Genomic DNA, 18,146 nt, shown 5'->3' with positions numbered 1-18,146 from the left:
AGTCAGAAATCCATTATTGATAGAGAGTGAACTGAAGGCAGTAGATGCACTCAACAAATGTACCTTTATTTAACTAGGCAAGTCAGTTAAGAACAAATTCTTAATTACAATGATGGCCTACCAGGGAACAGTGGGTTGGTTAACTGTCTTGTTCAGGGCAAAACGACAGATTTTTACCTTGTCAGTTCCGGGATTCAATCCAGCAACTTTTTGGTTACTGGCCCAACACTCTAACCACTAGGCTACCTGCCACCCCAAATGACAGTCTCAGTTGACAGTCTCAGTTAAACACACGAAGCAAAACTGACCAGCTCTTACAGTACTACACACTATCTACTACTATCTACTCACTGTTCCCAGTTGCCTAATAATGGTCTCTAAAACCACCAAGAAACAGCATATTAAAAAAAGGAATAGGCCACTGTCCTCTGCATAATTTAAAGGGAAATAATGCACAAGTCATACATTAGGGTCGTTCCACCAATTCGGTGCCTTTTGAGAAGAGTAATGTTTGATTTCACCCAATTTTAACATTCTGTCATAAAGAGCTCAACTTCATAAAAAACATGTTTTACGATCTGAAGAGGTTGAATAAAAATGACTATAGTAAGTGCCTATAATTGCTAAATAAAGTAACAGGGTTGACGATTTCTTCTTAAATCAGCCATAAATCCCCTTATGACAGGGGGAATGGAAGCTTGTTGTGTGCAACAGGAAGTGGCAATTGAATGCAAGCATCACAAATATATATATATATATATATATATATATATATATTGTTAAAGGCCCAGTGCAGTCGAAAACGTAATATCCTGTCTTTTATGTATTCTTCCACACTATAAGGTTGGAATAATACTGTTTTAGTGTAAAAGCTGTTTGAAAAGACTGCCTGATGACATCACCATGTGGTAAATTGGTTAATAGACCAATAAGAAAGAGACCTCCAAACCTCTCTGCTAATAACAGCTAGTGTCAACCTGTTGAATGTTAATGTTACGTGGATGGCCGTATAAAATATATCTTCATGAGAGGGCCATGAACAGTAACTAGTAATACCTTATACTTTTTGGGGGGAATATGTTATTTATCTATGATTTGTATGCACATTTTGCACTAGTATGCACTGCTATAGTAAATAGTATGAAAAATAGAATATCGTACATTTCATTTTCAAATTGTATATGCTATGAACATCCTACTCATGAAAAAAGGGGGAATAGGGCTTGACATTTTTTGTTGATAATCTACATATACTCACAATCAATTTTACAATTGACATGCTATAAGATTTCAGCTGCCTTTTTACTGTAATAATGTTTTATATAACTAGTGGTCAGGGAAAATCTGTGAACTTATGTTGGCTCACGAATATACTGATTCGTCACAATCTCAGCTTTCATCTAATATAAAGTTTGTCCCTCTGTAATGAACACAAAATGGTTTTGTTTCACATCTTCAAATCTTTTTTAAATTAAATTTGATATAAATCGATGTGTGTTTGTCATAGAACGATGTGACACTCTCAGCTTTGCAGCATTATGCAGCTTGTGTGCCTGAGATGTACTGTTCCTCCACAAATTGACGGACAGTCCGATCAGCGAATAAGCGTTAAGGCGGGACTCCCGAGCCTCCAATGGCTTTGGATATTTAACCTGATACCCCAGAGTCATTTGAGGCCAACTGAATTGAAGCAGGGAAGCGGCAGAACTGCAGTGAAGCGATTTGGCCTAACAGAAGTAGATTTACAAGTGAATTACCTTGATATGCCGTGATAAAACAATTAAATTATAAGGAAGGTCCCCTAAATAGGGGATTTAACATTTAAGAGGTTAAAATATTTCTAGCCTGTCTATATATGGGTAACAGGGTTGATGTGTTTTGCTCGACCCGCTCAGTTTTCCACCACAAAACACCAGAAAATGGCCAAAAAGAGTAGAACCAGCTCACCTGCTTTTACTCTATGATTTGACTATTAGATGTTTCTGTGGCAAAAAATATATATTTAAAAATAGTTTCACCTTATTGAAACCAGAGTTCAGTTCACGTAAAAGGGTTAACCGTAAAATGAAGGACAGACAAATGAATCACTAATCACATAAAATAAAGCAATAAGCCCGAGGGGGTGTGGTATATGTCCAATATACCATGGCTAACGGTTGTTCTAATGCATCATGCAACGCGGAGTGCCTGGATACTGCCCTTAACCGTGGTATATTGGCAATATACTGTCCCACAAACCCCTGAGGTGCCTTATTGCTATTATAAACTAGATACCAGTGTAATTAGAGCAGTAAAAATACATGTTTTTTTTTATACCTGTGATATACAACGGCTTTCAGCCAATCAGCATTCAGGGCTCGAACCACCCACATTCAAATAAATAATAATCTTCAGAAATGACCTTGTCAAAGCAACAAAATAACTAGGGCATTACAATGATGGTGAAACTTTGAGAAATGTGGGGATTCAGTGGGTTTAAATCTTCGTAGAAGTGACACAGTGACAGAGGGACATGTCAAAATGCTGAAATTTGGCACTTTAGCATAATATTCATAGAAAAAATCAGATTGATTGAATTCTCCATGTGGTCTATATTAAAGGGCACTTCATTTATTATAACAGGCATTTAAAATGCAATACTGGTGCACAATTTCTATTTGAAATACCAAAGGGACCCAAAAGGCACTCATTTTGTGCAACGACCCAGTAATTCATTATGAAGTCTGTGTTCCCTGATAGAGGAGCAGAAAGGAGATAGAGAGTATTGTCTGCTAGCTACTTTTATAGAACATGTAGATTAGTATTTAGGAGATGTTTGAGTGATACAGTTTTGTAACCTGGCAGAAAATGTATTCCTATTCTGTTGTGATTCATTTGTGTGAGGATTGATTGGGCTAGGTTTTAGATTCAACAATACAACTCACACATAAACAGGTTCTGTTTTAATTTTTTGTAAATGAAAGAGAAATAGGATGATAGTATTTAACAGAACACTATTTGACATCGTAAGGCCACAGCCTGTTAGATTTTCAGTCATTTTAATTAATGATGAATAATTTAATTAATGGTGATATAAATATCTTAATTATATTGGTGCAACTGTCTACCTTACTCCATAGTTTATGATTTGTTGGCATAAGATAAACCAAATAATGTTGACAGATCAAAAGAGCAAAAGTAATTTTGTTCCTGGAGGACAGTAATTCCTTCCTACACATAATATAAAATAGGTAGCATGAAAATGTCATGGGATTAGGATTGCACAATTAGCGGTATTTTACAAACGTTACTGGAATCTTCTGTAATGTTGGTAATTAACAGAAAATATATGCCAATCTTTGTAACTTTGGTTAAAAAAAGTAATTATATATAGTATACATTGTTTATATCTGTGTCCATATTGTCCATGAGTTTCTAGTAGATAAACCATATGGTTCAAGAGAAAATTGCCTAATTAATGAAAATAGCATCTAATCAACAAAGGCATTATTATAGTAGCAACTCTTCCAACTATTTACTTTTTTCACAACTGCCACCAGCTTGACACCAAAGCAAAAGACAGCAAATACATACTGACATAGTAAAATAAATAAAAGTGTGTAAAAAAATAGAAAGGATATTGCTGAAATATTAAACACCAATGATATTCACTAAGTTGATGGTTTATATTTAGCCTAATGTTTTAATGCTTTGTCATTCTATTTTACATTTTTAAATCATCTTATTTAAGTATTTCCTATATTTTAGATGTGATAAAGCTACACATATGGCCATAGATAATTCGACACCTGTGATAATCTGAAGTACCCAAAAGGGTCACTAGATGTCTTGTGAGAGATTACATAAAGCCCTTGAAAGACACCAAAATGCTGGTAGTTTCCTGGTAAACTTCAAAAGTTTCAAGTAATATACCTTCCCTTTGCAAACCTACATGGGATGCATTTGCTCCATTGTTTTGTTGGTGGCCCAGCCTTGTATGCCATCCACATCTTCCAAGAATGTGCCTTTAAGGTATACACATTCAATGAGGGACATAGGGTCAACAGGTAGGAAGGGGATTCTCTTGCCTCCTAGAGAGGAATTCTGCTTCAGCAGCACTAGAGATAATCCACAAGACTCAGTGATAAAAGGCTTTACTGTTCCCACTAAGTACCATGGAGTCCCCAGCACCTGCAGCTATCTAGGGTTACTGCCAAACTAGTTATTGGGGGTATATGACAGAAAACACCTCAGATCCACTGTGTACACCCCATTCCCTGCTTCACATTTACTATAACAATTGCAGCTATTGAACATCACACACACTACATGGATAAGAACACACATGCACGCCCACACACCCACGTGTGCATACACACCCACATGTACAGACACACAAAGAAATTGTTTATGTAAGTTAACCCAATTCTGGCATGCCCTGCCCAAGGTTGCCATGTGTAATTTTCCCTCCAGAGGAAAAATCCCCACCACTAATTTAAATGTCAAAATAGTTTTCTTCTTCTTTTTCTTCCAACATAAAAGAGTTATGATCATAAATCATTAATACACTGTAAGCTTATTCAAAAATTGGAAATTTGTGCGACATAAATAGAAGATAGATTCCCATAAATAATTGATACGCTTAAATAATAAACCATGAATATATTTGCAATTTTATTCACTGTATATTACTTGTGCTTATAGAAATGATTATTGTATATTCAGCGGGCTTCCTTCTTGTTTTAGGTGAATAGAGTAGTCCCATACTCTATGGTGTTTCATTATGGAAAAAACAGCACTCATGAATAAATAGCAGAAAATCTAAATAGCGAAAATAAGATATATCTTTTAAGTGGTAATCCTCTGAGGCTATAAAACAACAGCAATGCTCACAGGGACGCAAAAACATCAAATTAATATTTCAGCAGTGTCTGGATACAATGGCAAGCAGCAGCCCCACTTGGTCAATTACTGCAGCTCAACCATGTGACAACACTAATCAAACACTGCCTCACCACGACCCATCGCTAACTAAAGGCCAATTCATACTTACATGTACGTGGAGCCGTAAGGGCCCACCAGTTCATTCTGATATATTTATGGATACCGGCAGGGCTCTTTTGGCCTACAGTACACCTAAAAAATAATCTCACCAATATAGCTCTGCATGTGGATGTGGCTTCATTCAAGCAGCAGGTACAGAATTAAGAGACAGAGATGTTATTTTAGCCTAGGTCATATGTAAGGTAAGAAACCCATCTAACAGCGCACAGTCAAATATTCTACAACATAGTTATGCAGGTCCATCCATTTGTTGTATGGAAGACCAGTAAGAGTTAATTATAGAGATGGTGCTTTACTACAGTAAGTAATATACAGTACACCAGCTCTGCTCTGTCCATTCCACCAGGAAAGACAGGAGTCCAATTAAGTGAGTGCTGGGATTGTTTTGTGACACCTGTCTCTTCACATGGAGTTGTCACAGCTTGCGGAGCGGAGCAGAGTGGGGGACTGGATGTACTATAACAAAATGTGATTACAGCTCAATAACGTGTAGACCTCTCTTTCACTCTCAGTGCCTCTTGCTCGATAGCTTCTATATATCTCACTAAACTATACATCCCACTATTGTACAATCATGGAATACAAATATATGACTATTATCCTCTCCTGTTTGATTGCTGTTGTATACAGTAGGTGAATAGGTGAAATGGAATTGTATAGTATGGCCTTCAGAGTGATGAACAGGATACACACCTCGGGAAATAACTTTTACAAGCTTGTTGCTGAATGGTCAACAGTTGGTTCTTGTTTTGACTATAAAAATGATATAGTTACTGTTACTCTCTTGCATCAATTGTAGCACTGGTCTCCCAAGTAATCACAGCCAACATCTAATGGTATTCTAAGGAAGTCTACGACAAGGGACACACTAACACCCACAGCACTGTTTTGGATGCTGGTACCCATTGCACTTGACTGTAGCCTCTTCCTCCTTTTCTCTTATAACTCTGGGGTCTTGTATTCAATCATCATCTTTCACCTTGTCACAGGGCAGGCATGGCCCTGCAAGGCAGGCCTGTGGACTGTGAAGAGATCCCTCTCTCTCCCCACCCCACCACCAGTGTTAATGAAGCGGGCCCAGAGATGGAGGAAGCGAGGGACGCTCTGAAATCCTCTCATTCCTACCCTGTTATGTGCAGATTAAAGGTGACTCCTCCTAATGCAATAACCCTTTCCAGAATCTAGTACAAGCAGCATCTCCTGAAAAAGTAATCCATAAACGAAGGTTCAACTTTCGTAGCTTTGCAGAATATTTTAGGTGATGACCTGATAGGCAGCATGTTTCACTGTGACTTTCCCGTTGTGCTTTGACACCTACGGATCGTAAACATTCAAAGGGTGCTCTTGGTTGTCTCGGCGCGTAATGCACTGTTAGCTACATGAGGCTATCAAATTAAGTGCTGGAGGCATTGATTTCTCTGCTTTAGAGAGACATGTTGGTTTCTGGGGCTCAAAACAGGCTGTTCATAGAACATAGTTTTATAGTTTTAGGGAATCTAAATTATCTCCAAAGATGTATTGGTAGTACCTACAGTATATAGCATACAGTGTATTAGACAAATACTACAAATACACAAATGGAAGCCTATGGTATGCTTGATGGTGAGTATACATAATTCAATGATAATTCAATATTATAGGGGATAACCATGGGCGATACAACAGTCTTGTCGACCGGCTGTCTACCGTACCTATTTACGGAACAAGTACGTGTATATGCACACTAATAATTCGATATTAAACTGATTATGGCTGAGTATGGCATTAGTCATGTAAACACCTTACTCTGCTTATCTTAATCAGCGTAAGGTCATAATCAAAGTAAGCATACGCCGATTAAAACACCTGGTTTTCTGAGCCATCTTTCGAATTATTAGGACATGTAAACAGCTTAATCGGCGTTCCAACGGTGTATTTGATCTGTGCATGTGCAAGCATCTTTGTGAGTGCGTCTTAGAAATAGTTTTCACATAAAAACTTTACATGTCCGAACTCAGAATCAAATAGTCTTCAAAAAAATAACATGGTCACTGTGGTAGAACGCTTATTTTGATTTCAGATTTTCTGCATTTAACGAAAGGCCCATCAGAAGCCTGATTTCAGATGTTTCCATGTAAACAGGCTTATTAGTGAAATCGTTCTTCTTGCAATATAAATGCATATAAATGTTTTAAACTAACTATTATATTAATATATAATATAATAGTATTATTGTGTGCATGTAACCGTGCTCAATTGTCTGTTGCATTTATTTGTTGTGAATGATAGGTCACCCTACTATTTCCTGGAATCTGAGTAGCAGCAATTGATTTCTGCTGCTCCTTGTAAGCTATTGTAGGCAGCCTCTAAGTCAGGGGATCTCCTCCCTTATACAAACATCCAATAGTATGATTTGTTAAAAGGGAAATCTGCAGTTGCCGCATACATTTTTTGACATATACATTTATGATATATACCCATTGATTCTTGAAGAATAGAACTTAGAAATGCCTCATGAGTTTCATTCAACTGTGGTACCCAATCAGAACCCCAAATATAAGCTTGTTTTAGTCCAATGTTTGTAAACAACATAAATGTAAACAAACACTGTATAGCCTCAAAACATCATTTTGATATAATAGATGGTCAGTCCTTGTACATTCCTCCAGCCCCATCCCTCAGCTTTTCACCAAAACAGTGGTGGGGTGTCGGCTTTGTTTTTCTTTCAACCCCAGTTTGGCCCTTTAAGCAACCAGCCTGTAACCTTTTCAGCATGCGGCAACCCACCCAGAGTGTGGGCAGTTCTAGCTCAAATGAAATTCAGAGTTTACTAGGCTTATAAGCCTGGTATGCATGGTTAGCTACGCAGAAATCCTTGGTGGTTTATGGGAACTAGTACAAGCCTTTTATAGGCTGTTTTAATTCCCAGTTTGACGAATGGGACGACTTGATTTTAAGAGTGCTCCCCACCATTTCTGGTCCTGAAGTTCCAAGGAAATGACACAACAAGTCATCTCTTTGCTTATGCTCCAAACTGCCAGTAGACACAGAAACATAATGGACGTGAACTAAAAGCACTGGAACTATGATTTGAAAACAGCTGGAGAGTTCAGAGTCTGTGGGTGGTACTGCTGTTTATATCAAAGGAGATGATCACTCTAGACTACACTGTTTGAATATTTAAATAAAAACTATTGACCTATCAAAAACCCCTATGGAAATAATGTCAAATAGTCCAATGTTAAGCCATATATTAAAACATGGTTGCATAGTACCACTGAAATGAGCAATGAGCAATGTGCATGTGCATTTGCACATAAAAGCTTTTCGATGAATTGACCAACGCAGGCAACATGGATCTCAAGATGGATTACAACAGAAGCACTAATGTTTTTCTTGATGCTCGCTCACATTACAAGCCAAGTTTGGGGCACCAGGGTTATAAGTAAAGTAGAGAGATCTCTTATGAGAATGGCATCTTATTGTAAGGATGAATAGACCACTCCCATAAAGGCATACATCCACTTTATTCCCAAGCCATGTATCAAATGGAGGCGTTATACTCAGACACGTGCACTTTTGACAGGCACCAGGGAACAATTTATTGTATGAGACATATCTTCCACTTTCATGGTCCTCATTGCATTGTGCTGCAGCTGCAAATCATCCATTTTGAGTGTAAGAAGGTGTCACTCAGAATCTTCCAATGTCAAATGTCTGTATGACACTCACGCTTTTGTCATCCCTCAACAGTATACCGTTTGACATTCAACTTTGGCTCCATCCTTCCCGCATGGACAAGCCCTTAGATGCAACACATTATTCACTATCCCTACCGGCACGTCTGTCAAGCCTCTCTCTCTCCAATGTGCGTCTCCACCATGCATCACAGCTGGCTGCTCCCAGCCTCCCATCCACTCTGCTGGGCCGGCCCTTTCAAAGCCCGTCCTTCAAACCAATCATCCGTGCTAGACATGGAATGTATGTGCCATGTACTGAACACACTAAATCACATACCAGTCAAAACTCATTTGAAAAAACATAATTGCTTTGCTCAAAAACTAATAACACTGACATGCAAAGTGTGAAAACTATTGTAGTTGAATATATGCATTTAATTCCGATCCACTGCTCTTCCAATTCCAATTGAAGCTGTTAATTCTACATAAGACTATTTTAGTTCTTCCTTGTCATCCATGAATTTGTTTATTTCACCTTGGTACTATGTGTTACTGTAGTTAACTGGAGTAATCTCCACAGCAGAGATTCCTTGTCCTTTCTTCTGAACCATCTAATCAGCTGAAAGCATCCTGTCTTGTCCGTCGTTCTGATCCCTCTCTGATAAGGAACATAGATCCTAATAGATACCACTGAGTTGGATTGTGAGTCAAATATTTGTAGATGTTGTTACTGTAGCTCTTTTGTTGTAAGACAACAGTAGAGCAGATGCAATTTTGATCGTTGGTCTCTAGTGGCACGAGGTAAACTTTAGAAATCTTCAGTTGTTCAAAACAAACCTTCCTTTGTAATATCTTATACCAGCTCTGCTTTATTCAATGCTAGCGTCATTAGTCTCAGTTTATACATAATGTAGATTCTATGGGGAAGAGAAAGGTATGCAGAAGAAGACAACAACAATGATTCACATATCCACCAAGAAAAATGTAATTCCTCCCTATTAGCATTTCAAGACAACTACAAAAGCTGATCAAGTTTCTCCCTAGAGTCCACTTAATATATTTCAGCAGACACATTCTGGATAAGTTATACGAGCGCAAACAAATATGACTTTGGGTATTCCATACACATAACGCAAAGATATCTCTGGCTTCAAGATCTTTCTTTTAACCTCTAGCCTACATGTTGACAATGCTGTATTCAACACAGTCGTTTTTCTAGTACAGTATAGGGTTAACCCATGGTAAATCATGGTTCAATGAGCAACTCCTTGAATGAAGAAAGAGCTCTTGCTCAGGCCCAAGCCAGGTACTGTATATCCACAAAGATTTAGTGTCACTACTGTACAGCATGATACGAGTTATGGTGCATTACTAATATCCATTTTATGGCTGTATCCTCTCCAGTCAAGAAAGAATTTAATCTTCACTCACAAATGTTCGTCCCTTCCTTTCCAACTCACTGCCCCAATACACCTCTCCATGATAGTGAGAGGCCAAATGAACGTGGTCAGGTACTGCGCCTATAGGTTCAGGACATTTCAATGGGCTTGTGTACTGAAATTCTAAATTATTAGTTTTTTAACTGCATCATTTATATCAATACAATTTAGAGACTCAACTAATATATCATGGAAGTTTTAACAGTTGTTCTGCACTGAGTGTACAAAATATTGGGAACACCTGCTCTTTCCATGACATAGACTGACCAGGTGAATCCAGATGAAAGCTATGATCCCTTATTGAAAAAAAAGTGCACTTCAATCAATGTAGATGAAGTGGAGGAGACAGGTTAAAAAAGGATGTTTAAGCCTTGAGACAATTGAGACATGGATTGTGTGTGTGCCATTCAGAGGGTGAATGGGCAAGACAAAATATTTAAGTGCCTTTGAAAGGGATATGGTACTAGATGCCAGGCACACTGGTTTGAGTGTGTCAAGAACTGCAATGCTGCTGGGTTTTTCACCCTCAACAGTGTGTATCAAGAATGGTCCACCACCCAAAGGACATCCAGCCAACTTGACACAACTGTGGTAAGCATTGGAGTCAACATGGGCCAGCATCGCTGTGGAACGCTTTTGACACCTCGTAGAGTCCATGCCCCGACGAACTGAGGCTGTTCTGAGGGCAAAATGGGCTGCATCTCAATATTAGGAAGGTGCCCCTAATGTTTTGTACACTCAGTGTATAGTCTATACTACTATATGATCAGTATGTTCCTGATAAAAGAAAATGGAGAGTGACACATGACTATAAAGACTGACATTTTATAACGTAAGATCGGGACAAAATACCATGTACAATATAGCTTTCAATAAATATTAGGAAAGATGAGAGGCATAATACAGTAGTTGTATGAGAAAGCCACTGCTGAAGTGGGAGGCTACGGCGACGATGGGGGGGTCGGGGAAATTATTGCCTTTGTTGTAAAGACTACAATCCATTTGACTACAGGGTACTGTACTGTATGCCAACGGCATCATTTGAGAAGACAAGCATGGGCAGAAGAGGTGGAGACAAATAATTGAATAGAAAATAGGCAGTTGACGTTTGGCAGAATGGGATCTTGGTGCATGGGAAAATACCTGCTCATACAACCACATGATATGAGGAGAAACCTAAATAATATACACTATGAGCCATGGGAAATGTTAATCGAAAACTTCACTTCAAATAAAAAAAAGTATCACCAGTTGAATACAAAGTAAACATAAATAACACAATTATGGTTAGGCAGACATGAAAACAATTGGTTGTTTCAATGCCAATGGGAGAGAGGCAGAGTTCACACTTAACGCAACTAGACAGTAGGGATTAATGATTGTTAAATGGACATAATTGTTTGATGATGAAGAAGAAGATGATGATGCATACTGGAGATTGTGGTATGCTGAATTCCTCATTTACAACCATAGAATCTGACATGAGAAAACTGAAAACGTTTAGGCCTTTCGGTGGTTTCTTTGGGCTCCATAAGGGTCACATGCTGATAAATTATCTAAATAAATTGACAATAAAGGATGATTTAGATACCAAAACATGTACATGGCAAAATGAAACGTAATTAACTTACCATTTTGAAAATATATACACATAATCCCCAATAATGCAGAACAACAGACAGCTGCAGGTCTCATCTAACACAACAAGGAAACAACTAAAAGGTAATTAATTAAAAGGTTATCCCTCCCTAGAATAACTCACTAGCATCACCACTGCCACTACCACCACCACCACAACATCCACCACTACCATTACCACCCCCAACACTGTCACTAAAAACCCACTGCCACTACCAATACTGCACCTCCAACAATGCCCTTAGATCAGCTATCAGCTATCAGCCAGGAACCAACATTCCTCAGTGCTTTGCTCCTTGTCCTGGTACATCTCCTCTTATAAACTGCTTATGAATGTATGTCCTTTGCCCATGTCTATGTATACACCTGATATTAGAAGGGCCAGTGAACAACAGGCCATATGTATTTACTTCATTTAATGGTTCTAAAACTATGTGATAATGCATTAAGAATTCATAACCAGACCATTAAATAAAGTGTCACCTTGTACTTTTCTGCAAAAACAGCAGAGCATACTCGACAATGACACATACAGTAGTCTTGTGTCTCATACATTTAGTAGGTATGTTTAGAGATGGTCATTGAGCAGGCCAACATTCATCTAGGAATGGAAAGATATGCATACTAATGCTCTTGTTTTCACCACCTTCAGACATCAAATGTCTCAACAATATGTTTCCATATTTCCTTGGACATTAAATGAAAGAATAACCAAACTGCATCTCCCATTAGTTCATGTGTGGGATGTGGAATGGAATATATTTGCATAACTGATTTACTGATTTAAGATTTGGTTCAAACTATCCTCCAGTCTTCAAACTGTGACCTAACCTATAAGATACAGAATTTATTGTATCACACAATGCATTCAGTCACTAACAACTGTTTAAAAATACACCATTGATTCATGTGAAACGCAATCAAGTCAGCAGAGTTTCCAGGCAAATGCCCTTGCATAAGGTTATAGGCCTTGAACTGTAAAAAGATATACTGAAATAATAGTAATGGAATGACATAATAACAGAAGGTTTCTTTGTGAAATGAAGGTCTAGAAACAGAAACATTGACTTTAGCACCCCTCTGGTTTAAAGATAGACTATGCAGATGAGTAACCAACTGCAATGAATTGTTAGGATATGTAAGATGGACAGGCCAGGTATTGGTTTAGCATCATACAAATCCAACTGTGTTTCTGTACAATCTGTAAGACCTATTCTGGACCCTAGCTAATGTGCTTGGCAATAAATGCAGAATATCAAAATCAAACTATTTAGAAGTCCTAATCATTTAGAAACTTGCATTTCTGTTTTTTTCTACCACTAAACCCAGTGGTTTCATTTGAATTGAGTGAGAAATAAGGCATAGGGAATGGCTGCTTGGTGGTGTACCATGTAAACCAGTTGAATTCAGTGTACATGACTTCTCAAAACACACCGAGGGCTCTATTTTAACAAACCTAATGCAATGGTAAATCTCTCACAGCCAGAATTATGAGAGCAATATCTGGCAGTGGCGCGACAGGGCTGGGTTTTGATGAATAAACAAGCTGTAGGTGTGGCAAGGGCTTGGCCACTCACTACCCAAATGAAAAAAATACTACAGTACTTACTGTAGAATTGTGTAGTAAACTGTAGTATACTGTAGAATACTATACTACACACTGTAGTATCCCTCGATCATGTGTAGTACTTACTATAGAATGTTGTAGTATAGTAGAGAATCCTATAATAAATACTACAGTATTATCAGCAAAAAAACAATGTAGTAAATACTACAATAATCTTTTAAAAAACACTACAGTCCGCAAAAACACTACACTCTTTTAACTATAGTAAATATTACAGTATTTCATATCCATATACCCTGCCCATTCCCCTACCCCATGTCCCAATTTGTGCAACCCATAAGTGAGAAACATACATGCCAAGTACAAACCATATTGTGTTCCCTACAAGTTATAGAAAAGAGCAGTTCAGAACTATCCATTCAGACCCCAGTCCTACCTACCTACAGGTTATGGAAAATGTGCTCTTTTAGTATTTCTCCAGTAGGTTTCCTCAAGGAGAAAGCCTGCATTTCTAAGTCAAAGATAATAAAACCAAAAAACGATAGTAAATACTACAGTAATGTCGGCAAAAACACTACAGTAAATACTACAGTATACTACAATCTGCAAATACACAACATGAATTACTATAGTATATACTACAGTTTTCTTTTACTACAGTATTTATATTATAGTTAAGAGTAAATACTACAGTGAATACCACAGTAAAGTCCGCAAAAACACTACATTGAATACTATAGTATTTATACCATAGTATACTATAATATTTTTTCATGTGGGTGGCCAATCAACGCGTTCCATGGTTTAATACTGCATGTGTTTGTCTCAAGTTCTGTAGGTTATTGATGATCTTTGCATTGTCATCAACTCCAATCAAATCATTTAAAAAGAAGATGGAGAACAAGCTATGAAGGTAAAATACTAGGGTTTTAGTACAGGTACAGCCAACTAGCTCAAAAACAATATTGCAATATTGTCAAAACGATACAATACGATATATTGTCAAGAATAATATCCCGATATGTAACTGTATGGATTTTTTCACCCATCACTAGCGCACAGCTCAGACACCCATGAAGACCCCACACAACATGCCACCAGAGGTCTCTTCACAATCCACAATCCAGAACAGACTATGGGAGGTGAACAGTACTACATAGAGCCATGACTACAGGAACTCTACTCCACATCAGGTAGCTGATGCAAGCAGCAGAATCAGATAAAAAAAACAGATAAAAATACACCTTATGGAGCACTGGGGTTCTTTCTGTGAAGAGACACACAAAAGTACAGACACATGCATACACACACTAGCACACGCACTCTACACACACGTACATTGTAATATTGTTGTATGGTGGTATTATACATTTTGTGTTGTAGATATGTAGTGGTGTAACAATGTTATATGATGCACTGTTTTATCTTTTGTTTTATGTGTAATGTAAGTGCCTTAATGTGTTTAGACCCCAGGAAGAGTAGCTGCTCCCTAGTAAATACAAATACAGGGCTTGATATGAAACGGAAAACAAGCAATCAGTTTTTTAAAACAACAACAATATTTCTAAATAGGATGGGGTCAGAAGCATGATATCACAAATCGCTTCTCTCATTCCATGGCACTCACTGTATGCACATGTAGGCCTAAATGTCTTTATGCATCACATTTGCACATCTACACAAAATACTAGGCCCCTATCAATTGTATCGTTGTGCAAGGCAGATATTTTTTTAATGCAGTTGATATGGCATTATAGGAGTACTGAATAGTTTGGAGGAGTGTGTGTTTGGTAAGCGGATGAGGGGCACTCTTTGAAAATGGGGATGGATAGCCTACTTGAACAAGCGAAATTAAGTTTGCAGTGAATTGTGAATAATTAAAAAGCATGAGGGCAAAAACCTCCAAAATATTTCAAAGCACTCTCAGTAAACCCTTAATTCATAGGCTACTTGGCTAATGGCCAGGATAAAAAAGCACACCTATGCAATGCTGCTAAAACAGCCTTGAGTGTAGGCTATGCTTGGTTTTTGCTCAAATTAAACGAAATGGGGGGAAACCAATAGTTTTTTAAATGTTTTTAAATAGGATTCACCGGCACAAGGAATCTCTCTTCCAAGGGCACTGCGCGTCATGGCTGGATAGCCTGCGCTTCCACTCTCAAAATCCATTCCATTATCAGCGGTGTTACCGTTAAGACTGGCTTTTTGTGGGTCTCAAAACTTCCCATTAGCACTGCATGAACCTCACTTTTGTGCTTGTTTTTAAGAAGACACTACAAATATTGCCATCCCTCCCACCTCAGTGCAAGCGAGCTGATGTTAGACAGGTACATTTCCAAACCTGGCGTTAGGGCTGGAAAATGCCAGTGCGCCAGTTTTTACATGACAAAATTGCAAACTAACGTGCGTTTGACACTTGCGCTTCCTTAGTGACAGCCCAAAATATAACCCTCAGACCTACTTGTACAGATTTTTTAATCAATGGCTCTCAAAAATGACCGTGTCCTTTTATCTAGAAAAGTAACTGTTGTCACACTGTTTCTCAGTCTAATACTTGTATTTAGATTTATGAGTGGTGTTTTATTCGGATTTTATATTCGTATTGATCTATCGGAGAGGTTCATAGCAATTGATAAGAATATCATCATATATCCATTACAGTACACGAGGTAGGCCTACATAACGATACATGAATATTACTTTTACATTACACATCTGGAGTCTGCAGTAGTTTCATCTAGCCTACTCAACGCAGATTCATATAATTAACATTTTCCAAAAATGCAGTAATGGAAGCTCAACATTGCCTCTGTTCTGACTATATTAGCCTGTGTGTTTCAGGTTGTGCCTGAGAGTAAATGAAAGCTGTGTGTTGATCATACGCAGTGGCCTTATGATATCATATCTAATATCATAATTGCAGGTAACAAATATGTAATAATATGTAATAGTTGTTTTCAACGAAACATAGGTTCCATGTTAGTAAGCTTTACTGGACACCCCTGAGTAACACATATTTGAGTTGCCAGTTTAAGACGGGTCTGTCTTGCACATTGCACAAGGTTGTCAACAGATTGCAGCAACTATACAACCTGCCATAGACAGAATTAAGATATTATTATAAAATAATTTAGTTTCATCCTTGACAGTTGGAACGTACTGTATATTCTGTTTCTGGTCATGCCATCAAGTCAAGAGCATTGGCATAACATTTGACATAGCCTACATGTACTTGTTTGTATCTTTACCTGAGGAGCTGATCAACTGATAGCGGGTCGCAAGGATATGTTCTCAGACATTACATAGGCTACTGAATGTCTAATACTACTACCTACCATTGATAATACATATGATACACACGTTTACCATGATAGCCTACATCTAGAAATAGAGCTACATTATAACCTAACCTTACTGTATACAAGTAGCCAAATACGTTTTAATGCACTGGCTCACTGCCCACTGGGAAAAACTGGTTGAATCAACGTTGTTTCCACTCATTTCAACAAAACAATTACATTTAATGACGTTGGATCAACGCGTTAAACTGACACCACGTCATCAACGTTAGGGAATTTCGTATTTTTTCACCCAATTTTTAATCTAAATCCAATTACTAGTTTTGTTGATTTCATGTTGAATTCACAACCAAATGTAAATCGAAACTAGGCGTTCAGATCACATATGTGCCCAGTGAGTGACCGGCATGTCAACTCAATGACCCATCTGTCTGTAAAGTTTACGTGTCAGGTGTATAGCCTTTAGCAAAATTGTCATGTTTAGGTAGGTTACCACAGAATGTCTCTTTCCTCAGAGTTGGTATCACCAGCTAGGAACATAAAGGTAATGTACATTAGCATCACGGGCCCAAGGAATGAGAATCGCCTGGCCGGCACCTTGTGTGTTGATACGCGGCTATCACTACACTCTACATTCCCGTTTCTCGATACACAATGTTTGTGCACCTGAGGCTACCACGATTCACGAGCGATAAGACTATTGCGCGCCGCGTAGAAATTCTGCGATACACAACATCTGAAAGCAGTAGCTAGCCTACTACACAAATGGCTCACCTTTGCGTGATGTGACCATTCCGGAGGCTTATTTCCATGTCATAGGTTCACTTCAGAGAAATAATACGACTGTTGATATTTGTATATGTTGTATCCTCGTGTATCCTTGGAAAATAACGCAATGGTGATGGTTGAGCTACACTCGCTTCAGCTGAATAGGCTATGATGCTCCGGTGAATGTCTCAAAGAGAATTGCAAGACAGCGTTTGAAATGTATTGCCGAAACGCGTGTATTAAAAGTTATTAGCTTTTTTTCTAAGGATTATGTTTCAACTGCTCATCTTCAACCAAATCTTCCCCGTTGGACACAATCACCAACTCAGCATCACTGGAATATACCATATGCTACAGAGAGGAAGGGGGTGTGGTACCGGTGACCAATAATTTCAACATCCAACACATTCAGTATATGCCTGCCGAGATTTAAAGCGCGTTAAATTGGAACTAGACAGTATCAGGGTGAAGAGATATTGCTGAACATTGTAAATGTAGTTCTCACTACCTTATAATGGTATTATTGTGTATTATTATACAAAAATACGCTTTGAATGTTGCAAAATTATCCAAATAATGATTAAGATGATGATCATGGCATTATTATCACTATTATTATTATTGTGTTTGTTGTTGTTATTATAAGTAGGCTATTGTCAAGCCACCTTTTTCAACAGATTGTTACGGTAGACAACCATTAACGATCTGTCTACATCCAATAATGGATGTAGAC

The 18,146-nt window shown here is 38.1% G+C and overlaps 1 protein-coding gene and 1 non-coding gene across 5 annotated transcripts in view; one reads left to right on the top strand and one right to left on the bottom strand.

Moving 5' to 3' along the window:
- tenm1 (teneurin transmembrane protein 1) overlaps nt 1–17,770 on the bottom strand; it is a 246,029-nt gene extending 228,259 nt beyond the window's left edge. For all 4 annotated transcript variants that reach the window (XM_055870047.1, XM_055870059.1, XM_055870067.1 and 1 more), the window contains exon 1: nt 17,420–17,770. The gene's annotated coding sequence lies outside the window, so the exon portion shown is untranslated. The remainder of the gene's footprint in view (nt 1–17,419) is intronic.
- Nucleotides 13,801–13,853, top strand: LOC129834107 (U7 small nuclear RNA). Its single transcript, XR_008756210.1, has one exon. It is a non-coding gene; the product is annotated as a U7 small nuclear RNA (small nuclear RNA).
- Nucleotides 17,771–18,146: the final 376 nt, after the last annotated feature.

Source organism: Salvelinus fontinalis, chromosome 2, assembly GCF_029448725.1.
Source record: "Salvelinus fontinalis isolate EN_2023a chromosome 2, ASM2944872v1, whole genome shotgun sequence".
In the NCBI taxonomy this organism is placed as follows: Eukaryota; Metazoa; Chordata; class Actinopteri; order Salmoniformes; family Salmonidae; genus Salvelinus; species Salvelinus fontinalis.
The sequence above is the reverse complement of the archived record's forward strand: the minus strand, read 5'-3'. Positions and strand labels throughout refer to the sequence as shown.